Genomic DNA, 25,935 nt, shown 5'->3' with positions numbered 1-25,935 from the left:
CTAATAGGGCGATGAAATTATCGCCGCTTCGCTGCCGAAAACGGCAACTAAAGCGGCGATAATTTCATTTCGCCTGCCTTGATAATATGCCCCATAGTGCCAAGACTTGAACCACAGTCTTGGAAGTAGGCAAAGTAAACAGCCTGAGGAACAGATGGGGATCTGCTGAGTGGAGAAATCCGGTGCTGGTGGAAAAAAGCAGTTGATAAAGTCTACCGAGCAGCTGTGCTGTTCGGGTGGCTGTTTTCTAAGAGGATCTTGTTAAAAATGAGGAATCGGTGGGGCTGCCTGTACTGAGAGATTATGGCGTTCTCTGGGCGGAGTCACAATGCTGCATGCTGCTAAGCGATCAGATTTCGCGTGATTAAGGAATTGAAAACAGGAAAGTGACTAGTATGTGCATTATCTTCAAACTTACGCACTAGGGTCCAGTTGTTCAATTTTGGTAGTGTTTTCATATATTTATCATGAGTCACCTTTAAATACCTATAAAAAGACCTTTATCAAGCATTATACCTGGAAGAGCATGCAGCGTGGAATATTAGTAGGCACTTTAAAATTAAGTGTTTTTTTAATCACGTATTTGGTTGTATTTTTCTTTGAGGCATAATAATAATAATGTGCTGCTTGGCTAAATGATTGCAAGGCCCCAAAGTTGAGACCGATTGCATTGCAAATGCTTGTTGTTCGTGCAATAATGTTTCATCATGAAGCATAGCTGCCAAGTTTTTAGTTTGCGTAAGTGTGACATTTTCCGGATTTCAGCATGTCCATGTGTGACAATAACTGCATTATGTGTGACATTTTCAGTGACATTCTACTGGAGCACAGGGGAAGAACAGAATGTCGGGAACACAGAAACAAGAAGTGGCACAGGTAGAGCAGAACAAAGATATAGGGACAGAACCCAGAGCCACACGCAAGCGAAAGTGCCATTGGGTAAAATGCTGGGTGGGCATGATGTAGGGTGACCAGAATTTTAAAGCCACTAAAATAGAAGAAGGACAACAATTTTACTTCTAGCGAGCGGACAGAACAACAGCGCACCTCGCAGAGAATTACAGAACAGGCAGTTTGAACATACATAAAAATCAATTTTTTAAACCCAGTAGCTTGCCTGTTAATTACATTTTTTTCTTGAAACAACTGATAACTATCCCTGCTTTGTGAAATATTAAAAAGCACATCATGCCCTTTTCAGCAGACCCTCTCTAAAAACCGGGACAGGAGCTAAATTCCCTGAAATCTGCCGGGACAGCTGGTGAAAAACCGGGACCGTCGGGGCAAATCCGGGACGCCTGGTCACCCTAGCGTGATGGTATGCGTCAGAAAGTGGGGTCAGACTGGAGAGGACACATGACAGAAGCCACACCAAGCCGGTTCATTGGATTTAAAATAGATTCTGTTTCAAATAGGAATTTGTGTTTTCTCAAATAGAGATTGTTGTATTACTGCCCATGCTATCTAAAGCCATGCTACTCTTCAGTACCTCGCTGTGCTCTCTCTTTCGATGAGGCGGCACTGCCTGGGGCATACAATCCTCCCTTGTACCTGTTCAATGTGGGGTTTACTGGAGGGGATGAGTGTGTGGGGGGTTCAGGGGCTGGTTTCCATCTAAAGTCTAGAGACCAAGGGTACAATAAATACTCACTTCTTGCCTTGCAAACAAGCTCCTTGACCTTTAGGGGGGAGCCCCAAGCCCAGCAAACACTTCACTCACTCTCCAAAAAGTGATATTACCTAATTGTATTTATTTGCTCATATTTATAAAAAGTGGCCATTGCACAAAGAGCGCTTTACAAGAGACTTCATAGCTTCCTTTCTCTTGAAGTGCTAGGAGTCTAGGGGTTGAAGCTTGTACCAGGCTGGGCAGGGGGCAATGACTTCAGTAGGCTCCAGTCTAGGCTGGGTTTGAGTGCACTGAGAGTCATTGGCCGCTCTCCTTCCCTCGCTCACCCTGTCATCAGCGATGCAGTTGCCCTCTACATACTCCCCTGCAATGCCCCACCTGGCTGAGGAGCTAGGATACTGTACCATTGACTCATGTGCATGTATCAGTGGACTACTTTGAGCCTATTTACATAAGTTAAATGTGTATGAAAAAAGAAAGACATTTGCAAAATCCCATGGGCCGGTATCAACACAAGACCAAGCCATTGATTGAAGGAGAACATGCCAAAACAAGCCAATGGCTGAAGGGGGCTACACCAAAGCCCATCCCTGTAAATTATATAATGAACGTTGTGTGTGGTGTTGACATGACCTCTGGCAGTCAGCTAAAGCTATCTGTAGCCAGACATAACAAGCCTTTTCTAATTTTCTTTACAACTTATTTTCTAGTTATTTTCTGATGAGACAACAGGAAAATATTTGTTTGTAGAAGCAGCTTCTCCAAAACTACAGGGCTTCCGATCCACCCTCATAATGTAGATAACATCATCTCACATACATATAGTAATGGGACCCGGGTATTCTCTCCCTTCCTCGCCCCCCCACCCCCCGCCCCGCACCCCCATTGGACCTAGAAAACAACCCAGAAGACCACCATGAGGGGTGGCAAGACTCCCATTAAGGAGCCATTTCTTAGCCTCTTTACTGAAAATAAATATATATTTGTATATGTGAGAGTTTCCTTTCAGGGATATCATTATGTATCCCTTTGTGACGACTAGGGCAGAGTTGTGATATCTGGTCAGGCCATCGCTAAGTAATATTTGTATAAGAGTTACCACATGCCTACGTGACTGTGGAAAACATACTCCACTACCACAAATCTCTCCGCCCAATATGATCCCGCGCCGTAGGGTGCCTGAGGAGGAGGTGTCATGCCTCACAGATCCGGGAGGCTGCGGTGCTCCAGCAGGGGTACATACATGGGTGCTAGAACATCCCAGGGAAAACTACTGGCCCCTCCCAAGAGGTTAGGATTGAAGCTCTGCATCTTTAGAGCTGCAGACACATGCCTATTTCAAAGTCGAATACGCTGCTAAAACCTGTTTCATTGATTCAAGGCTGAAAAGGAATGATTATAAGTAAACTAAAGTGTTGCAATAATGCAGCAAATGTTTCATTTTTGTGCTGCAAAACTTGCAATATCCTGGGGGGTCTGGGATGTAACTAAGGACCATACGTATCAAGCCAAATTGACTTCGCAAAGCCGAAATTCGCAGATTTGCGATTCCTGATCTTGCGATTGCATTTAAGGAATCGCAAATTTTGCGATTCCTTAAATGCAATGTAAGAAGCCAAAAAAAATAACAAATTGGACTTAAGGAATCGCAAATTACCACCAACTTCTAGTTGGTGGTAAGTTGCAAATTCCTTTCAAAATGCATATTTTTTCATTTTTAAAGTGCCATGTGATGTACATACATGCCCTTAGGGCATGTATGTGTGCAACATGTGCACCCATGCAGATTTCAGGGGTGCAACAGGGTGTCCTTTGGACACCCCTGCACCCTTGAAAATATTCTCAATTTGTGATTAGCAAATTGCGAATCGCAAATTTCCCCTTCATTCCTATGGGCCTCCTGACCCATAGAAATGAATGGGAAAGTATTCCTTAATTGTGATGAGCAATTTGCTAATCGCAATTAAGGAATTTTAAGGAATCGCTAAAAAGAAGCAAATTTCTACATACATACCATTTTGCAATTTCTAAATAGCAATTCCTTAAAAATCGCTATTTAGAAATCGCAAAACGGGATGTTGATACATATGGCCCTAAGTGTCTTACTGTTTTTTAAGCAGCAATTTACTACACTGCACTACAAAGTAACTGTAACACAATTTTCAAAATATTTATTAAATGAGGCAGTAGTTACATTCATTGTTTCTACTATATTAACACAACTCTGATGTGGCATACATTCGTAGAACTTTCTGTAGAAAAAGAAATTGGCCAAATTTGACATGTTTGGCTTTCGCATAATTCAATGTTAGAAGAAAATTCTATGTGAATATTTCCAGAAAAAGACTTTCCATTTGAAGCTGGCTGCTATTTGCTGGAAAATGTGGAGCATCCATGTCGATTTTGGCCAAGTGGTTAGCATAAATTACACATTTAGCTTTTTATAAACATCCCTCTCTGCTTTATAGTTCACCTACATAAATATAGGGCGCTATTTTGCTATTAAGCAGGGTTTGGTGCAAATGATGTCCCATCAGAGATCTTTTTGTTCTTAACACCCAAGGTATTAGCAAAACCAGACTTGCCCTATGTGTTAGATACTTCTTGTTCATGGCTGATTTAAAGCAGTGGGTGCACATTCTCCACTAGAAGCATAGTAAGGGGCTTACATTGAGGCTATGTAAGAAGGATGCAGTTTCACCTGTGCACATTGGCAGATAACTATAGTAGAGAGAGTGCCACAGGCCCCTCTTCTGGACATACACATATCTTGCCTCTGAGCAGCAAAGAAGCTTTCGCGCCAACCTGTGTGAACACAGGCAGGTGCAGTCATCACTTTGTACAGAAACACAAGACCAAGTCCCTTCTCAGAACGGGCACACCAGCATGAATTTATTTACAGAGGTCTAGAAGATACTTTGACAATAATTCTAACCTTTGCAAGAAAGTTTTGCACACCATGATAAGGATGTTAACAGAAGTGGAGAGGTGTGGTGCAGCAGCAAGAGAGGCTGACTCCGGTGGGGTTCATGGTTTTATCCCCAGCGCTGGTGGCAGTATCATGTGACTCTGGGTATTAGCTCACTTAATCTCCCCGATGGCCCCCAGCGCCTCGATACCCCTAGATTTGATGGGCCCAATTCACAGAACTAACTTAACACAAAATCCTAAACTTACTACCAGAAGGCACTTACTCATTTTGGTATTCACAGAAGGCACTTACTCATTTTGGTATTCACATAAGGCACTTATTCATTTCGGTATTCACAGAAGGCATTTAGGAGTCCTAAAGTTAGGAGTCCTAACTTTAGGACTCCTAAATGCCTTCTGTGAATACCGAAATGAGTAAGTGCCTTCTGTGCATTCAAAATGAGTCAGTGCCTTCTGTGAATACCAAAATGAGTAAGTGCATTCTGTGAATACCAAAATGAGAAAGTGCCTTCTGTGAATACCAAAATGGTAGTAAGTTTAGCATTTTGGCTTAAGTTAGTTCTGTGAATCGGGCCCGATGAGTCCACATTACAAATCTGGACTTATTATTCCTGTGGTGTCTTGAGCCTTGGCAGCCACAAGCGCGCCCACAGATGAAGTGGTGGGAGTTTCTTCTCGTCACTGCCCTGGGATAAGTGACATAAAGGACCCAAACCAACACAGGCACGCACCCCTTATCATTTTAAGAACACAGCTTAAGTGCTTCCGTCAAACATGAAGTAAATAACTATGAAAATGCACCAAAACATCTGACATCTTATTTGTAAATGCAATCATTTATTTTGCTTTATTAATGTAGCGTTGTTTTGCGTGCACAAAATACCTCATGCCTCAAGTAAGTGTTTGTTTATAATGCAAAATGTCTTGCTTTTAGTAAGCCTTCTTTTCAAGATGTCTCCTGAATTCCTCAAATATTTCCTGGCAGGTGCTACTCCTGAAAACAATGCAACACATGCATTGCACTGGGGTCACTTCTTATGGGACATGCAATAGCCAGTAGCTTGACAGTGGGATATAAATACATTTTTGGGTTGATCCAAGATGTGATTGACAAAGTCTCAAACCAATGGCCGAAGGGGCCTGATCCAAAACCAACTCTTTGGGGCAGATTTACTAACACTTTGCGCTGGGTTTACATGACAGAAGTGAAACAAAGTAGCACAAAATGTAAAATTGAGATTTACTTTCCAGTGCAATAGTCATTTTGCACTCAAAAGTAGCTCTAAAGTAAAACAAAGTATGGCGGTACACTTTTTGTATTACAATATGTAAATGAGGCGCATCATTAATGGTACTTGACTGTTTCTGTGTAACCACCTATGATTTTTGATGCAAAGCCCAATCTGCTAGTATTTGTAGACAGTGCTTTGCCCCAAAAATATAACATCTCCTTGAGGCTGGTGTTAACTTGGAGAAATGCTGGTATTTGTCCAAACATTTCAACATTTGCATGTGTACTGCACTGTACAGCACACAAGCAATGTGAGCAAATTATTAAAGGATAGTTTTTGTACTGGAAAAGCACCTTCCAGTACAAAGCCTATATCCTTGACAAAATCACTTGCACTGTGGGGCAAGGCTGTGTGCATTGGCAAGTGACAGTCTGAAGTGCATCAAGTCACAAAGAGAAGAAAACAGCGCCACAGAGAGAGATTGGGATAAATGCTTCATATCACTAAGGCAAATTATGTCAAGCATTTCTGTTTGTTGGCTGCCAGTGGTTTGAAAATAGTTGGTGATGTAACTTGGCCTGTGAATAAATATATAAAATATATGAAAGATCATTGTAATCCTGAAAGAAGGATTGCATTACGGAATATTTGTCAATATGACAGTGGTGTTAACATACAGATATTGATGACCAAATTCACTGGGGATTATCTAATCATATCACAGGGTTCTGGATGTGAAGCAACCTGCTGTTACTTGCTGAAAGTAAAATGAACGTAATGCGCTTTCTAAGTTTCCCACTTTATAGATGGATTGTGATCACACAACAAGTTCTTGAATCAGGAAGATGTGTAGGAGAGTAGGGTCTGCTTCCTATGGTTACCCCCACTTTTTGCTGTGATTCTCTGGTTTTTAGACTTTAGTCTGGCTGTGGCCCTGCTAATCAGGCCCACAGCCTAGCTGTTCTCTCTCTAAATTGATACCATGTACTTTAGGTACATACCAGATTGGTTACTGGGTCACCCTTGTGAGCCCCTGTATACTGTACCCAAGGTACCCAGGGCATAGGTGCACCCTAGGCCTACCAGGGGCTGCAGCATGTATTGTGCCACCCCTGGTTTGCCTTCCAAACTGACACCACAGGTCTGTTCACACAGCCTGGGTAAGGTGGTATAATCACCCCTTACTGAGATATAGTATGCCTGTATCTATATATACATATAGACACGTATACACCTGTAAGTCACTCCTATGGCAGGCCTTGACAATCCTGGAGGCAGAGTGCTTGGTTTTATGTGAGAGGGTGCCCTAGCATGAGCTGAGCCACTCTGCAGCTTTCGAAACCATCTCCTAATAGCTGTTCTATGATATAGCCATACCATATACTCTTAAGAGCATTATAATCCTCGCGGTTAATGCTAACTTTGGTTTGGCTTTATCAAAACATGTTTTGTAAGGTGTCAAACACTTTGGAATACTACCCCCCTGCCAGTCCTGGTGGCGGGGGTAGCATTTCACCCTTCTAGAGGGAGAAGACATGTAGTTACTGGTAAACCCGGTTAAAGTTAAACAGAGCCTCAGCATCACAAAATGGATGCTGCTGCCACAGACACGAGTCTGCCCTCCTGCTGCTGGACGGAACTCCAGAAGCGGAGGCCTGGACAATAGGTTTCCTGTCCAGGGAGGTGCTCGCACCTTCCTAGACAGGCTTTAGTGTATTGGGGCAGGGAGGGCTGCATTCAGTGAATGCTTCTCAGACGCTGCCTGGGGCACACGAGGTGCTCCATGCATTTCCCAGTTCAAACCGGTTGCTGGGGCACTCAGCCCAAACTCTGGCGCGAAACTGGACAAAGGGAAAGGGGTGTAACCACCCCCTTCCCAGGTCCACCCATAGGAGGGACCTTAAAGGTAGTCCAGCCCTTAAACTTAGTATAAGTATAGGAACCCAGTCCCTAGGACTTTAAATTACCCTGGATGAACCTCTGAAACATATATCCTGGACATTCGACATTCCATTTCGACTGGAAGATGGAAGATATCTCCCTTGTGGTCAAGGAGTGACCTCCCTGTTCAAACAGGCACCAACAGCAACTTTGCCGGCCGGCATTTTCGAGGCTCCCGCCGGATCCCGAAGAATCTGCAACACAGGACATAGACTTCTAGACATCGCTGACCTCGACCTTTGCTCACAGCAAAGCTAAGACCCGTGGCGGACACGAGAGACGTGGGACCGAAACTCCTGAACATCCTGCATTTTGCAAGCTGCACCTACTTCACGAGGTATCTCGAAGTTGTGCATTGTGGTACTTGAAGCCCCAGACCTGAGCACCATTTGCACTGAAGCTCAGGGCCCCCACTTCATGGGTGTCCCGTGGGCCCTGCTTTTGCATTTCAGCTTGACGCGTCTTTGTGGTTCCTTGCCCATTGACTAGTGAGCCCCCTGAAGACTTTTCTTTAAATCTAACTTGTTTTTCCGGTTGCTCCAGGCTTGCTCAACCTTCCACGCAAAGGAGAAGTTCCTCAAACCTTGCTGGTCTGCACCGAAGCCCATCTTGACTTCCTGTGTGTGTTATGTTTGCCAAGGTTTGTTGGGTTCAATCCGGATACCGATGCCGCAGTCAACTAGATCCTTTGTGGGACAGCTCGAATCCAGCTCCTGGTTGTTGTTGACACCTCCTGGTCTTCGTGGCTGAAGAGACAAGCTTCACCTCCTCACCTGAAATCACCCAACATCTGGTGGCATCTTCCTATAGCCGCCCTGGTCACTGGTAAGTGACCCAGACTCTGTCCCTTCTGCTTTCAGGTTTTACAGATCTTCGATCCACCCTTGGATCCACCTGGACACTTCTCCTCTGGTCGCCTGCATCACTTCTTTGCAGATCTCCATTGAATTCGACGACGAAACCCGACACCAAAAGAGACCTATGCACCCGGCTTCCGTGGGTGAGGTAACACGAGTACTCTGGCAGTCTCTAGGGTATTGGCCCTCCTAGTGTCGAAGTCCAAACAGGTTCCATTGTAGTTTATTTAGAAGTGTCCTTAAATTTTAAATTTGTAACTTGTTTGTTTCCCATAGAAAATCAATAGTAACCCGCGGCTGTGTTTAGTCACTGCACGCGGCTCCTGTGGGCCTCCTATTTCCTAACCTTTGGTTATTTAGAGTAGCACCCGCAATTCCACAGGCCTCAGGCCTGCTTTCTAACTCTCACGTGGTTCTTATACCACTATTTTAGTGTATGGTTTGTGAGGCCCCTAGGGAAAATGTATACTGTGCAACTTATCGTATGCTAATTAAGTAACTTGTATTGTACTTTTACCGCTGACCTCATAAAGAGTGCAGAGGGGTTGTGTTTAGAATAAATACATATATATTTGATATATACCTTGTGTGGTGTGCTTTCATTTGGTACTCAAAGGATTATAATTGGTAAAACAACTCGCTTAATTCGCTCTCTGAAGTCTTAGCCTGAAGACTGCTCGTCACTGCTACCCCTAGGATAGCTTCCTATAAGGTTGACTTTACAACCACCATCAATAAGGGTCGATTAGACTGGTGCAAGGTGCCCACTAGAACTAGTGGACATCATATGCCAGGCTAACTTCTCACAAGATGTAGTATCATAACTCCAATGTATAAGAAATTCTATTGAGAGGTGATGAATCGAAAGTTTTGTATTTGCATTTTGCTTATTTGTAGGGGTGCATCATAATCATGTGTAGAGAGCATGCATATATAATCCTGTCTTGTGATGTGTGAGTGTTAGAATTGTGAACCGCATTAATGTATCTATGTGACACATTTTAGTTTACTGACAAGTAGTATGAGTTAATGTAGGAAGTAAATGTAACTAGCAGAAATCTATAACATGAAGAAAATGTGTTGTGAAGTTTGACACTACTCATGCATTAGATGTGTTTAATAATAATGACAATTTGGTAAATGTGTTAATCGAGGTGCAACATTAATTATGTAACTTGTAATGTTTAAATTATATATTTGTATTCTAGCCAAAGCTGTAGGCCCGAAATGCAAACCCCTGACAACTCTTGTTTTAAGATTAATGTTTTGAATTTATTCTTTATCACGTTTTGCATTGCAGGTGGAGAAGCATTCTATTAGGCAAAGTAATGTCTTTGTTCTAGCAGGTTGGCAAGTAGAGTAGAATTTACAATTACATGGTTCGGAGGCGATAAAGGAGAGAAGTTGGTTTCACTGGGGAGAAGGCACGGGAGCCAAGGACAAATTGTTGCAATGGGATGTACACACTGGCATAATAAAACGTGAGGGGGGGCCCCCTGCAAGGTATGTGGAGGGGCACCCTCCAGACTCAATCAGGAGTTCTTCACCCAGAGTATTGTGCTGATTGCGTCCCCTAGAGCTAGGGGGCCCCCCGCACCGTGGGGCTGCAGGGGCCTGTGTTAAGCCACTGAATGTACATGGAGAACACCGTGGAAAAGTCTTCTCATGACTGACTGTACCTATGGTGGAGTACGTGCAAGAAGTGCATCGTGGGAATTCCACCTGCGTATAACTGGTCGTTGGAATTAGGGTTGTGCCCCCACATCTTCCTTGCGATGGAGAGGGAGCATTTCGGAATGAGCTCTTCCTCTTGTGATAGTGGCTTTATGCTGTTTGACCCATCTCAACGGTGGATAAACTTCTTAGGAAGACTCCATGAATTTACCTTTCCTCCTGAATTGAAATGCTTACTCATGAATGTAGGGATGTCACTATAGCGATAGAGTAGGGATAGATTTAAATGCTCTTCAATCATCAGCCCTCGATGTAGGGAAATTGGGACTCTTGCTTCTTGATTGCTTGTATCCTCTTTCTCGAGATAATAGATCTGTTAATGTTGCACCATTTGAATTGGCTGTGTAGATTTGGCTTTCTGTTGTTTCCTTTGTATTTCTATATCCTCGTGTTAAGGTGTGTTTATGTTCAGTTATTTTAGGCTTTGTATTAATCTTAACCAACCTTTCTCAATTGTCCTTTAGTTATGTACCAGGAAGTGGTGTTTTTAAATTGACTGAGCATGAAGGATTTTCTTCCCTTCACACTTTCATGCTGCCTAAAAGACCTATTGGAGTGTGTCTCTAGAAAAGTTCCAGAATTACTAGAAATGGCCTTTTCAGTTGGTAGCAGAGTATGGCGGCGCAGCGAGATCAGCGGTGGAATGATGAGTGTGTATTAACAGGATGTGTGTAGGATGTTAGATCACGGGAATGGTTTGATTGTGTAATGTCTTGTGGCCCAATGATTGAGATTTGAGTTGCAGGTCCTGAAGTGGCCTAAAATCCCGAGATATTGAAAGGTGTAGAAGACACCGCGATTGTGATTGTCTGACCGGAGAACTAAGGAGTTGTCGTGAGACGTCATTGGCAGTTCCTCTTAAGACAGGGAACTTTCTGTGAATGGGACACATGGGAATCGACTAGTGGACCTTGTGTACAGGGGTTAACTATGCTGATTTGGGTGATCCGCTCTGATCGAGGGTTAAGTGTGTGAATGGACTTGAGTGGTTGAAATCTATAGATCTTTTAGAATGGCAGACAATTAAGAACTTAAGATGATTGTGTGAGCAAATGCATATAGAGAAATTGTGACAGAGGGTGAGCTGTTGCGAGGAGTGAGAGTGACATCACATTGTGCCACGCTGTGATAGGTCGGTTGGTGTAACTCCGCACTGGGATTGGTTGGGGATCAGCGGGAATACTCTGTGGCTGACAGCATCATTTTGCAGTATCAATTCAATAAATATTGCATTTTGTGGAGGAAAGTTCTGAAAGTATCAGAAATCATGCGCTGCTTTAGGGTGTTATGGAATCTCTTCAGACGTGATGAAGGGGTTTATACTCGATTGGGTGAAGAGGCACCACCTGAGGATAGTCCCACTCACTGTATTGTGACAAAGGTTGGGCTCCATAATGTAATTTGGCTAAAAAATAGGCACAAAAGCACTGAAAAGGAGGGGGAATTGTCATTTCCACGCTTTGGCACATTCAGGCTAGAGGTATTGAATCAACTTAGAGGTACGATGTTTGCCCAGACCCACACAGTTTGAGGTGTCAGATGCTGGATATGTGCAACTCATGATAGACAAAGAGAAAAATATCAAGGGAGTATGAAGAAAACCATGAAGGCGTATCAGGATGCACAGTGGAATGCTAGGCTCAAGAGGTAGAGAGTGGATACCAATGAAGGAGAGAGGTCATACCCAGTATTGGTTGATGGAGAGTCACAGGACAAGGACAAAGGGAGAAGGGCAAATGGGAGTGACAGTAGTGAATCTGAAGACAGCCTATTGGATGGGTTGTTAGCTCTTCACTCACCACCTTAAGTTTACAATCAGGAGAAGTGGGACAAAGTCCGCTTGGCACATATAATGTGGGAGGTGTATCAGCCCCAGTGGCTCCTGATCTAGGGATCGTGGGAATGATAGCAGCAGGGACAAGGAGGATAGAAGTGTCCATCTTGGGAGGTATAAAACTGAATGGGGACAATGTTACTTCAAGGTTTCCAGAAGCTCTTACAGTACTGGTTACCATTAGACCTGTAGTTCCTGTTTATGACTCATGCCCAAACGGACCATAATAACAGCAAACGGAGCCAGAATAGTGAGCTGAGTGAGAATGCCATCAACGCTCCAATGAAGGTGAAGCTAGTGGAGGTGGTGATAATGAAGGCAGAATTAGATTAGATCATTAGCGGGAGTCTACTTCTAGACAGAGTAGAGATCTATGAGCCAGATGAATTGTTTTTTTATGGCTGAGGATGTCATCTGGAGTGCAAGACAAGCACATGAGAAGTTGTCGGATTTGGATCAGAGGTATGGGGTAGATTTATCTCGAGCGAAGGCATTGCAGAGAAATCACAGGCTTACCTATAGTGATCAAGAGTTAGAGGAAAAGAGATTGACTGGATTGAAGACACACATATGGGAACTGGAAATAGGAATTAGGGCTTGGAGTATTCTGGATAAGTGGGAAGAGAGGTGGTCAAGGAAGAAGAGTGCAAGAAAAGGTGACAGGAGAGACGCCTCTTCCAGGAGGGGTAACGCAGGGAATAGAGGCATAACCTTTGCGGGAGGTGCCTGGTGAAGGGAATGTGCATGTCCCTTGAAGTCGGGGTGATCTTGCTGCGTTCAAGAATGATTTACCAAGATTAAGGGCGAAACCTGCTGAGTGGCATAAGCAAGTATATTGCTTTGTAAGATGTGGAAAGAGTTGTGGATCGATTTGAACACCTTGTTTGAAATCGTAGTTCCTAGTGACCTCTGGCCTGCTTGTAAGATAGATGTTGAGTGGCCTAGTGCTGAGCCAGAAAGGGACATAATAACTCATGGTCCTCCGCCCTTGGTCATGAAGAAGTATCATCAGGTGATCACATGTTTGCAGTCCAAAATAGCCCCACAGGACATCGATTGGGTCAAGATAGATCAAATGACCCAGGAGCCTAAGGAGTCGCTACACACCTATTATGAAAGGCTGTTACAAGCCTTCAAGTAGTACAGTGGGTTAGATACCCTTGACCCTGGACTGAGGCTGGTGATCAGCCTCATGATCCAACAGCATCTGATCTACTGGCAAAGCAGATCTGTGGACGAAATCCTACGGTATGCCAGGTACTGCAGTGATGAGGTGGATTCCAAACATAGGAGGCTAAAGGAGAAATTGATGTTAGTCCAAATCAGTAATGTCCAGAAAGGAAACCAGGTGCAGGGGATGACGGGAGCTGTAACTCGTTGTCAGGGCAATGCCCCAGGAGATGTACAAGTACAACTAGTTGAAGGGTCAACAGGTCAGGGAAGAGAGAATGGCTTTCCTAAGACCCAAAGACAGAGATAAACGTCACCATCCTGAAGAAATCCACTGCATGTCATATTTGTTACAAGATCAGGCATTGGAAATGCGAGTAGGGAGGAGAAACTCATACAGTTGGAGTAAATCAGTGACAGACAGTGACCAGGCACAGATTATTTAATGTGGGAGGGACTCAGAACCAATCAGTGCAAGTACCTCAGCCTCCAAGAATTCCACAGGGCATTCGGACATACGACCAGATGCCCTTGATGGAGTCTCTGGAAGGATTATGTTTGGAGACGTCCTTATGACAGTGCCTGAGGAGAGGAAGACTTTTAACTTGGTGCAGTCTTAGAGGTAGTCCAGAATGGACCCCACAGAGAAGCAGACGTGAATGGTCATCCCACTACATTCTTGATTGATACTGGTGCTACCCGCTCTACTGTGAGATCTACAGTAGTGCCAAGCCAGCCACTCTCAGGAAAATTGATCCAATTTGTAGGAGTTGCTAATAAAAAGATGACGAACCCTTTGACGGAGAGGTGCTGGTGAAAATCAGAACCTTCCAGGATCGCCATCAGTTTTGGTGTGTGATTCCAGCCCAGTATGTTTGTTAGGACGAGATTTGGTGTGTGAACTGAATTGTACCATCTAGTGCACACCAAAGGGAATTGAGCTGCAGACCAATGATGAGGACATTGCTTTCAAATTGGCAAACCAGAACCTTTGCACTACCATGTTTCCCTTACTGACAGCGGAAGACATACCACTGGATCTCATAGGCACTGTCTCGCCATTGGAGTGGGACTTCCCACACATAGCCCAAGAGTTACAACTGTGAACAATTCAGCATACTAGTGTTTTTTTAGGTAGTCAAAAGTGAAATTATTTGGCATAATAATATATAAATTATTATTCTGTGGCATTTTTGATTTGTGATTTATGCCCCACACTTCAACTCTTTGCACACCCACTTGCAGTATTACAGAAGGGGCTGTACAAGTAGCTGCGGCAGCACAAGCATCAGGGGCCCCTTTTGTAATACTGCAATACACACAACGCGGGCGCCAACGCCCAATGTGCCCACGGGGCACTTTCTGTTATACAGCCCTTGAAGGACAACCACAGCATGCCCTTTGAGACTGGAGATTGCACATTCAACACTTTTGCCGCAGATTGCCTTGTTCTGGGAAGCAATTGCCACTGTGAGAGATATGCTCTTGGTATTTCCTGGTTTAGATTATTGATTAGTTGGTTCATAGTTCATCAGAGTGTTGCTGTGGCAAGTTCAATATTGGGGCGTTTGTTCCCTGACTTAATCAGAGTGACCTGAATTTACAAGCCTGATTTAAAATGCTGACTCGTGCATCTGTTATCATCTTGAAATGCAGTCCAATGTCTGCCTGGATCCAAACACAAATGTGTTTATCTAAAGCTCGTATGTATGGCAGCTGAACTGTATAAGTAATTGAAATTACTCTTTCTGTTGTCACTTTCTACCCAGGACCTAGGGAATGGTCGGACACATCCTCTTATCCTCCCACTCCCCAAACACCCACCCAGTATGCTTTCTGGGCAGATTCGGATGTCATAGCCCTGTGAAAGACACTTGGTCACAAAAATGCTTTAAAGCAGTTCATGCCTTTCCCTTGCGTTCTTCCTGCTTCACATCGCCTTGTTAGTTCTACAGTTGCTTCCCCAGGAGGATGATGTATCTATCACATCACCAGTTCTCTTTCCAGAAATTCAGGTCGGGGTCGCCATAGCTATGTCAAGGTAATATAACCCTAAATCACATGACCAAGGCACCATAGGTCAAAGCAAAATGCTTCAACACCTTTCCCATGTATTTCTTGGCCTTTTGTCTACCTCCACAGTCATGTCAATACAAAAGCCAGTTCCCTCTGGGACCAGTGTCTCTCCATATGCCTCCTGTGCTCACAAGTGCCCAGCACACACGGCGGATAGCTTTAAATCTGTTGGATGGTCACGTGAACCCAGATCACATAAGGTGGTTATTCCTTTGATCCAAAACTCCCAATAGGCTGTTGCCCATATGTCCCATCAAAGGATCAAACAAGGTGGTGGCTAAAGCCTGTGTGATCCATGTATTACCTCTATTAGGATCTGTCAGGAACTTGTAGGATTTAGGGCCAGAACCCTTACCTATATCCCTTGGGTAACCCACACAAGTGTCCTAGACCGTTATCTCATGCATCTTGGTACTTCTCTTCCCCACATCTGCATCCCTTGGCCGGGCACAACCAGCATCTACACAACAACAAGCAGATGAGTACAACGCCCTCAACCCTAAACTGCTAATTATATTCCATCACACCAAAAACACATGGAGTTGAATATAACAGCTCGTGCTGTACTGCAGAAAGGACCTCCTGGTGGATAAGTTGAACTTCTCAAACTGTGTTCCAGGACTAAGCATTCAGCATGCCACAACCATTAGCATAAACTACAGTTCCCAAACATCAGAAGTCAACTTAGATAGATACTTACTAACCCAACACAAGCAATACCAATAAGATGTATATGACACATTTCAATATGCAAGAAGCATTCCCCAATCTGATGAACCTCACAGTTAGAGGAAAAACAAGGCACAAATATTAATAGAAGTACATAGAATAATATGAACTTGATGAATGCCAAAAAACACCCCTGATAAATGAACTGAATATCATTTTGTAACATTGCAATTGGACAGATACCAGGCAGGCAATGTTTCGACTTCCCATAACTTTAGGATTCAATATATCTTTGAACAATATAGCCTCATTTCTATCTCCAGTGTACTCGGAGATAGTCCTACTTCTCTTTCTGAATTAACCAGGAGGCCTTGGGAAGTCTTTCTTCAAAATCTCCAGACTTGTTCCAAAGAAACTTCAGCTTACAACCCTCCTTCAAGATGTCCAACTATACATAGCCAGCGCCTCCACTCCAGCTCCCAGGTCTGGACTCCAAGACTTCGGCGAGGCTCTTTTCATGAGCAAGCGTCCCTGCTATGACCCCAAACACTACACCTTCTTCTTCCAGTGCTGACTGAATCATGCAAGAGAGGAAATTGACCATTTTCTTGGTTCTGTGCATTGTCACATGACCTCTGTCAATTGCCTTCACCACAGTGCTAGCAAAAGCCATGCCATCTCCTCTGATCACTTTGGGCTGAGTATTATAATTATGCAGGAGAGGTGTGGCGCAGCGGCCCTTGTGCCAGCCTCAGCTCCTCATCATGTAACTCTGGGCAATAGCTCACTTAATCTCCCCAATGGCCCCTGTGCCTTGAAACCTTAAGGGGTGGTATGTTCGCGCTTTACAAATATGGATTATTTTTATTGTCATGACCAGCACTCTTGGAGACCTTGCATTGTTCTCCTCAAACGTAGTCATGGTCCATGCGCTCACCAGAGTTCCAGCTTGACCGGCTGCTCACACCCCTCCAGCGATGCAGGCAGAACTGCTGCCCTCAACAGAGCAGTGACGGGGCTTGTGAGTGGCATATGAACCCGGCACACATGATCCTTGAAATCAAATAGAGCAATATGCAACCCTCACAGTTCACTAACACCAACCAGCCCCTTTCCTATCCTGTGCCACAGCCAGGACAAATTGTATGTGTGATGTATAGTGCAACGCACATGCGACGTGTGGAATGATTGGAGAAATGAAAGTGTTTCTACTGTTAGTGCCTGCTTCAAGGACACATTATATTTCTATGCAAAGCCTGGTTGGGCTATCTTAGTACATCAGTCTTTACATTTAAAACTATGAGTGCTTGCCCTTAATTGCCCAAGTTACACTCAAGTAATGCCCCTTGGCACAAAGGGGCATAAAGCACAATGTGCACTGAGGAAAGGGCACTTTTCCCGTGGAAAATACCTTTTGCGATAGAAGTAAAAACCCTTGCAAGAGTTGCGTTACTTTGCTTCTGCGCCAACCCTTAGTAAATTTGGCTCTCAGTGCCTCCTTTTTAGGCGGCGCTACGCCGCTACACAGAGTAGTCATAATGCAGGGGCGTCTGCAGAATTTTTTTCGGGCGGGGCATAATTTAAAAAAATTGCAAGATCCCGAAATTCTTTTAAAGGGCAAGTGAAAACTCCAGGATCAGGGGTGGGGAGGGGGGGGGGGGGGAGAGGCAAACACCCCCCCCCCCCCCCCCAAACCCTCACTGCTTGCTGATGCCCATGCCTCAATTGAGACATTTTGGTAACCTTAGAGAAAGCCTTTGAATGTTCCAGCAAGCCCTCAATGCAGGGGGGCAATCTTTCTGAAGACGTGGCCCGCACATTTGATACTGTGTTCAATGTGTTGCAGCTCTGCCTTGTCCTTAGCTGGGCTGCACCAGGCCGCTTTGGTACAGCTGGTGCTTTGCTTCTAAAGCAAACTCCCTGTGTAAAGACTCCTTTCAGAAATATTTGCTCAGAGACAGTCTATTACTTTTTAGGGAGTGGAGTTGCCTGCTGTCACTGTTGTGAAATCTTGTATGGGTTTATGCTCTGTATTTTGAAATATCACCAGAAAAACTAATACATTTAGCAAACTACAGGTAAATAAAAAATGTGACTGTTCCTAAAGGTTCCAACAACACTGGCCCTTGCTTAAGTGATGATGAACGAGTCTGCTTTTCTTTTATTTATTAACTAAACATTATTCTGCTAGGCCTTCGCTCTGATTTGATCAAACCAATCATCCATTGCAAATCAAAATCTAGAATTTCAGTAGCACTGGTTTATATATGACTCGACTCCCTCTGCTCCTACTCAGCTTCTTAATACATTTCTGTCTTCTGCGATTTCTGAATTTTTTTGATCCAATCAACTAGGCAAGTCAAGTCAAATTTTATTGTTTTAGTTCATTAAAACCCTAGCAATGTTTACAAAAAAGTAAAACACTTGTTATTTACTCACAGCTTCTAAAATGAATCTAAAAGGTTTATTTCCCATTGAGCCATCATATCATCGATCATTTCTGTACATCCTTACATTATATAATAAATGGTGCGGGTACGAGTACTTATAGAAAGAAACATTTCCATTCCAGTGGATTGGGACGCAGGGGCGGCTCTAGGCTCATGGCGGCCCTGGGCAGGGAGCGTAGATAGGGGGCCCCGGAAGAGGGGGTCCGGGCGGGGCGGATCGCGGAGGCCAGTGAAGAGGAGGGGGTCAGGGTGTTTGGAAGTGGAACAGAGCCGGAGGCCGCCAAATCCCTGCCAGGGGCCGCCACGCAAATTTGTATCCATCCTAAAAGGATTATTATATTAAGGATATATATTGTTGTGGTGGCCCCTGGGGTATGGTGGCCCTGTGCAGGTGCACAGCTTGCACATGCCTAAGGCCACCCCTGTGGGACGTGTGGGAAAGTACCAGTTCAAAGCAATTATGAATACTAAATAAATACCGACAGTAAAACAACTCTTTACATTTAAGGTAGAGAACCTTTTATAATGTTTGTTTGTTCCAGCCTTTGACAGCATCCAACTAAGCAGGGTGGGGGTTGGACATAAGATCCAATCAACTAATCCCATTTTTTAGCAAAAAGAAAAGGTCGAAAGTGTTGGGTCACAAATATACTTTTTGGGGAGCAGAGGTGATGCATTTTTCACAGGAAGAATATCTCTGAACCACCTTTTTTAACAGTACCAGCCTATGACCGAATAAAATGTCTTTAGTCCATAAGGCCAGGTACTTTTTAAGCCACACATCTCATCCACCCCTGACCCTTTCTCTCACTACATATACACCACACATAGCACTACAATAACAGTGCTCCAGCGTAGTCGCTAGTCGTAGCACGCCCCGTCCCGCAGCGGGGCGGGAAGACCCCTATGATGTAGCATGATACATAATGGTGGCCCCTGTTAGTAAGACGCATAATGGTGGCCCCTGCATCAAGGTAGTGCAGTAAGGAGCCCCCCTTTGTGGCGAGGACTAGGGGTTTGTGTCCTAGGCCCTTCGAGACCCTATGAGGCGTCTTTCAAAGTTCAATTCAATTCAATTCAAAAGTGCTTTATTCGAGTAATTACTCATAAAAGCAAGACATACAAACACATTACAAAGTTACCTTTGCTGGCAGTAAGACAGTTGTACGAAGGGGGGCTAGACTCTCAAGGGCTCCTAACCAGATTTACAGCAGGGCCCTGTTCTTTTGTCACTGGTGCTTGCACAATGTTAACACAAGAAATGGTCCAGCACACTTAAGTGAAACTGTAACAAAACTGCATGTACACAAATTTCAAAAGGCTGAATCATTGATCTTGTGGAAGTTCATTCTTTATTGATTTTTCATTAAAAATGCTGAAGCCATTGCCAACGCGTTTTGTCCTTCACGGACTTCTTCAGGGTGAAATAAATCTGTAATATAGAAGTAATTATGCGTCGCTTCCAGTGTTTTTCTTTTTTAGGGAACAGTCTTAGAGCATAAGTCTCAACAAGTATTTTATCCTCCTTGCCGTTGTATTTTCACAAGTGTTTTGATGTTGGCCTGCTCTCACGCTGATAATGGACTTCAAAAAGTAATTCCTTTAGTAGGTAATTCTTCCTCCGATATCGGCCGGCTCCATGGCGTGGCGTCCTCCGTAATGGCATGTTCTTTTGTCACTGGTGCTTGCACAATGTTACCTAAGAAGCCAGGCTCTCTAAGGGTGCACTTTTTTCAAGGCCATAAGATTGCTGGTGAGGACAATATACAAGTGAGTCTAAGCGAGCCCCTGAGGACGCAGATATTCACAGCGCTCCCAGCTGCATCACACTGCAGCCCATTCGCTACCTTTGGCAAGGAACTGCTTCAAGCCACTGCCCTAAATGCACCTGATTCCAGTGTGCACACACACATCACTTGGAAGGCAACGGTGAGACGTAAACCTCTTCATGAGGTCAAATACGAAAGCTTCTAATTTTGTTTTTATCTAGGATTACAACACAGTCAATATAATGCGAATGAAATCGTAGCCTCATCTGTGGTTGATTTCTATTCAGGGATTTGGGGCTTTGTCTAGGACAATGTTAAATCTTCGCAAATTCCTGCCAACTTTCAACACTCAGCGCACTTTAGTTACTTGGCTGTCGTTCCTCATCTGATCATGGGATGGAGCTACCATGGGGTAGCAGGTGAATAAAATTGGTTAAGGGACTGGTGTGCTGTGTGTGTTTTTAAGCACTCAGTTATATTTGTGTTTTTTTGTCACCAGCAGATTTTTCTGCACTTCACTATTTGTCACTTTATGTGTTGTTTGTTTTGGACACGTCTTTTCTTTCCTCTCACTTTTCTTTGAGAAGCAAGTGACCACCGATGATGAGACAGGGGCCTGTCTGGAAATTGCATACCAGTTACCCCGATGGTGGTGTTTCCGTGAGGGGTCACTTGCTTCTCGCACATTTTTTCCTCTATTAAGAGGAGTGTCCAATGTTTGTTGTGGACTTGTGTGACCAATCCCTGGTTGGCTCACTTTGAGTGGGTGTTCTGTGGTGTTGCCAGAGAGAACAGGTCTTTTAACGCGGGCGGGGTACAGTGCATTACCTCCTTATAATGTGTATAAGAGTGTAGTGGGGAGTAGGACATTTAAACCCCCCCCCCTGGGAGTCACTGATATATGTGCACGCCATTGGACTGGGTCTTTATTTGAATTGTAGTGGCACCGGGGCCCAAGAGCCTAAGGGGGCCATAGCACCCCTATTATTGCTATAAATTACCCTACACCAAAAGCCAGGGTGAATTTCTTTGCTTGTGTTAAGACCCATGATTTCCTTGCTTCCCCACCGTCTTAGCATTCAATAAGAGTGGACATTGCAGAGTCTGACTGCCCTGTATCCATTGATAGATGGGATGGGGAACCTCTTTCCACTCTGAGTCACCACGCAGATTGCAAAAACATTTGTATTAGGACTCATAGAACCTCCCTCAGTGCAAACACACCAGCCAGTGGGAAAATATGGAGAGTTGTGCTAAAGGAGAATAGCTTTTACTGCCAAAGTTGAGCACTCTGTCTGTGAACTGTACCCATCAGACTGTGCTTAATTTGTGCAGGCGCTGAGAACCTCTGCTCATTTTTGGGGACTAGGACTTATTTTTCATCATCAGACTTTGACTAGGGGTGAAACCACTCTGCTTTATGCAGGCTTGTCCCACATTTGGCAGGTCTGTCGGATTAGACACACCTATTGGGCGTGGGGACCAACTATCCCACTTTTTGCTGGTCACTGCTAGCTGTCTGGTAGGACACCTCTCACAGCCTAGCAGGGTGTCCATCTCTTGCTATTTCTGCCCTGTAAGATGTGTGAGAGAGGTGCCTGCCTGTGGCTCAGAGTGAGGCAATACAGAATGAATGAATTAATATTAGTCTTCTAAAGCGCGAACTTTCTTCAAAGGCGTCAAGGCACTGCGGATAGAGCCAGAGGTCGCAGGTACATAGAAGCTCCCAACACCTGCAGCACCGGAGGGGTCCAGTACAATGCAGCGTAAGGGACACGCTCACTTTTAGAGATGCTAATTGAACGTGGGCACCTGCAATTGCAAAAAAAAAACCTGAATATGAGCATGAAAAGTATTCTGGGGGCCTGTCCTGGGAATATGCTCTAGGTGGTTATTTCTTCCATTGAGCCTCTTTCAAAATGCACACATGTTGTCAAATAAGGGGACAAAGGCACAGGTGTTGCCCAAGATCAAACAGGTGGTAAGGTTGGAGACCCAAGATATTAATGCAGTACTGCTAGTTATAAAGACTAGACCACAGACCATAAAAGTAGTGGTTCTATGATGGAACCACGTATGCGATTATATTGCATGCCTTAACAACGTGGTCTTTACTACGACCACGTCTTTACCACTCAATCCTTTAAAATGAATTTTGTTGTAAAGGCATGATTGTTAAAGGCATATGCATGGTAAAGTTCACACCCAGCCCCCCCCCCTCCCTGAGCCCTACATTCCAGCTCCCGGTCCTACAAACAACCCATACCTAAAAGCTACCTGACCCCCAGCCCTAAAAAATCTACCCCAACCCCAGCCTGAAAACACCCCAGCTCCACACCCTGGGCCCTGAAACCGACACTGAGCCCTAAAAACAACCCCAACCTTAAAAACACCCCAGGCCCCTCCAATATCTAGACAAGCTATTTTTTCTTTACTATGAAAGTTCTAATAGCTGTTAGATTGATTCTCAACGCCCCCTATGTTGGATTAAAAGAGAGTAACAGAAGAACAAGTACAAAAGGTGATTGCCCAAGAGCATACAAGTTGGTACTATGGTTTCCATCTAGCATCTAGGCTAAAACTGGGGTGCAGATGATTCTGATGGAAAAGCCAAGGGACTACTTTTCTCAGGAAAAAGTCCAATATTGTGGGTCATGTCCAGATGTATCATCCAGAGTTTATTTTAGCACATTTAGATAAAGAGGTAAAGCGACGATTAGATATTGCGTTTAATGTTGATGTCTGCCCACCCCAGTGACTTCCTCTTCTTCCTAGCAGTCCTGATCGGGAATTTGTTTGATAGCACTCGCTACCCGTGTTGGGCATATTTCAAAACTCCCCCAATATTTTCAGAAAATGGGAAAAATGCAGTAGTAGAGTGTGAAGTCTTTTCTTTAGGTCCTTGGACCGAAGTTGGGTCCTGGGCAGTGTCTGTGGTGGGTTCTGTTGTTTACCATTTGTTTCAGGTGTGACTATTTCCTTCCACCTGGATGACAGAGTTATTTATTTTGTAAACTCGTTTCTCCAAAGTTCCCAATATCCAGCAGTCAAGGTTTACTCCAGGAAGTGGTAAAGGGGTTGAAACTCAAGTAGAGCGTGACAAAGTAATCAGACTCTGTAAACAGCATCAGGGTAATCCCCTAGATTCATCAAAGTCCCGTTTTGCGAGTCAGTAATAGCGATTATTAAGGAATCGCTATTACAGACTCGCAAAACGGGATTCATGTACAAATCGCAATTTATTTTGCGATTCCTACTGCTTCCTTATTTGCGATTAGCTAATTGCTAATCGCTAATAAGGAATAACTCCCCATTCATTCCTATGGGCCAAAAGGCCCATAGGAATGAATGGGAAGACATATCAATGTGCGAATCGCTATTAGCGCGATTCGCATTTTGAGTTTGCGATTTCAAGGGTGCAGGGGTGTCCAAAGGACACCCTGTTGCACCCATGTAATGATATTGGACGCTGGTGTTACGCACACATATGTCCCAAGGACATGTGTGTGTGTAACATACAACTTAGAAAAATGCACTTAAGTGCATTTTCCGCTATTTACCACGAGGTTTGACTTCGCGGTAAATAGCAACCCAAAATTGCGAATTCGCAATTTTTAAATGTTTCATGAATTGCATTTAAGGAATCTCAAATAGAGATTCCTTAAATGCAATTCCTCGCAAAATTGCGAGTTCTATAATAGCGATTTTTGCATTTGGGATGATGAATCCCAAATGCAAAAATTGCGCTCGCAAAGGGCCAGATTCTCAGAATCTGGCCCTTTGCGATCCGATTTTACCTTGATGAATCTGGCCGTATGTCTTTTAAATGGGTCTGATTTATAAAAGGAGGTTCTGGAATTAGAAGCCAAAGTGAGCTCAGTAACTCATAGCCCCCACCCCTCCCAAAAAAAAAAAACCTCCAAAAAGTGTCTTCTGATTCCTGCATATATGGAAGGTGTCTCTATGCGGGCACACCGTCCTCTGAAGTGAGAATCGAAATTATGCAGCCTTTTAATTTGTCAGCAGTGGGATTGAATAGCGCCAGCTGTGGATTCCCAAGAACAACTTTGGCCCCCTGCACTTATTATTATTTATTCACTTATGTAGGTATGTATGTATTTATCTATTCATTTATGTATCTATGTAGTTACAAATTAAGCATCGTCTAGTGCACACATTATGAAATGCAGACAACAGCTAATCCTGCAATTGCTACCTGACGAATTAATGTGGAAAATTCTAACCAACAAAATACAAGAAAGAAAGGTAAATTCACTCTATAAGAGGGGATGCCTCAGCAGACAAATTCTGCACACAAGAAGTGAGGAAACTGCAATAGTGAATCAACGAGAGGAGTTGGTCTAACGGCTAGAGCGGTCGACCTTGAATCTGGGAACCGGGTTCGAGTCTCGGCAATGACGCTGAACATGCTGTGATTCTGGGCAAATCACTGAATATCTCTGTGCCTAACAAAAAATAAATGTGTCCTCATGTAACACAAATTGGTGCTTTGTAAAGCACCTACGGGTCAAGTTTGCGCTATAAAACTGTGTAAAAAAGAAACACGTACCCATGGTGGCTGTGCTACAGAGTTTCCCTGAACTCCTGACTGGGAAGGACGCTGCTCCCACTGGCCGGCTCCTGGGTGGGTTGTTTTCTTTAAGGTTTCAGTCACCTGGCCTCCATCCAGGGACCATTCAGATGTCTGCCCGGGAAGGAGTGCGCGGTCCGTTTTCTGCCCTCTTCCCCTGCCTGCCTCCTGGCGAGGGATCACCCACCGGGCTCCTCCCTCGCCAGCCTCCTCTGAGACTCCAGGGCAGGGTCCAGAGGGGAGGCTCGGGCATCAGTCAGGGCAAGGGATTGGGGGGGGGGGGGGGGGGGGGGGGGGGGGGAGAGGCACTGATAAACACGGCATGAAATCTGTGTGCTGAAGCAAGATTCTGGAGATAGGCTGCTCTGTGACGAAGAGCAGCAGGGAGGCCATGCTGGGCCATCACGAGACACCTGTGCCCTCCGAGGGGTACTGGAGAGATGGTTGACCATTGGCTAACACGCAAGATGGTTGACATGGCTACCCATCCTACCCATTCATTTCATGGCACCTGAAGCTGTGCTTGTTTTAACAATGCAAAGAAAGACAACACACCCGTTTTATTTTGAAGTTTGTTTTGTGAGATGCTCTTACAGCCCAAGAGAACACGTTTCAGGAAATCTGCCTCCATCAGAAATGCTCTTGCTGTGTTTTGGTGGGTGTTTGGGAGCATGCAATTGTTCGAAGCGCAGTTTCACGCCTATTTCTTTGATTTCGAAAGTTTTATTGTGCTGCTGCTTGGAAATGGCGACCATATCAGTTTGAGTCCCATTTTGTCGATTCAGCACCTATGTGCTATAAAGAATGACGCAGGTCGGGTGACGTAAACTGCAGTGCAGGGCAGTTATGCATTAGCACTGAGGAACGTTGAACTGATACCTGACCCTTTCGCATCAGTCATGCACCAACACCTGCACACTGGCAAATGCAAACGTTATTTTTGCACTGGTCATTGGTGTGTAAGTCAGGGCAGGACTAGTTCAAAAGTGAGAAACCCAATGCCTTTGCAATTCACATATTATGACTGTGCTCAAAGAGACGCCAGGGCACA

At 44.4% G+C, this 25,935-nt stretch overlaps 1 protein-coding gene across 1 annotated transcript in view; it reads right to left on the bottom strand.

Moving 5' to 3' along the window:
- SLC15A1 (solute carrier family 15 member 1) overlaps positions 1-25,557 on the bottom strand; it is a 126,978-nt gene extending 101,421 nt beyond the window's left edge. Inside the window, exon 1 of the mRNA XM_086947873.1 lies at positions 24,860-25,557. The gene's annotated coding sequence lies outside the window, so the exon portion shown is untranslated. The remainder of the gene's footprint in view (positions 1-24,859) is intronic.
- Positions 25,558-25,935: the final 378 nt, after the last annotated feature.

This window comes from Lissotriton vulgaris (genome assembly GCF_964263255.1).
Source record: "Lissotriton vulgaris chromosome 8 unlocalized genomic scaffold, aLisVul1.2 SUPER_8_unloc_1, whole genome shotgun sequence".
NCBI lineage: Eukaryota > Metazoa > Chordata > Amphibia > Caudata > Salamandridae > Lissotriton > Lissotriton vulgaris.
Note: the sequence above shows the minus strand (reverse complement) of the source record. Positions and strands in the feature narration are given on the sequence as shown.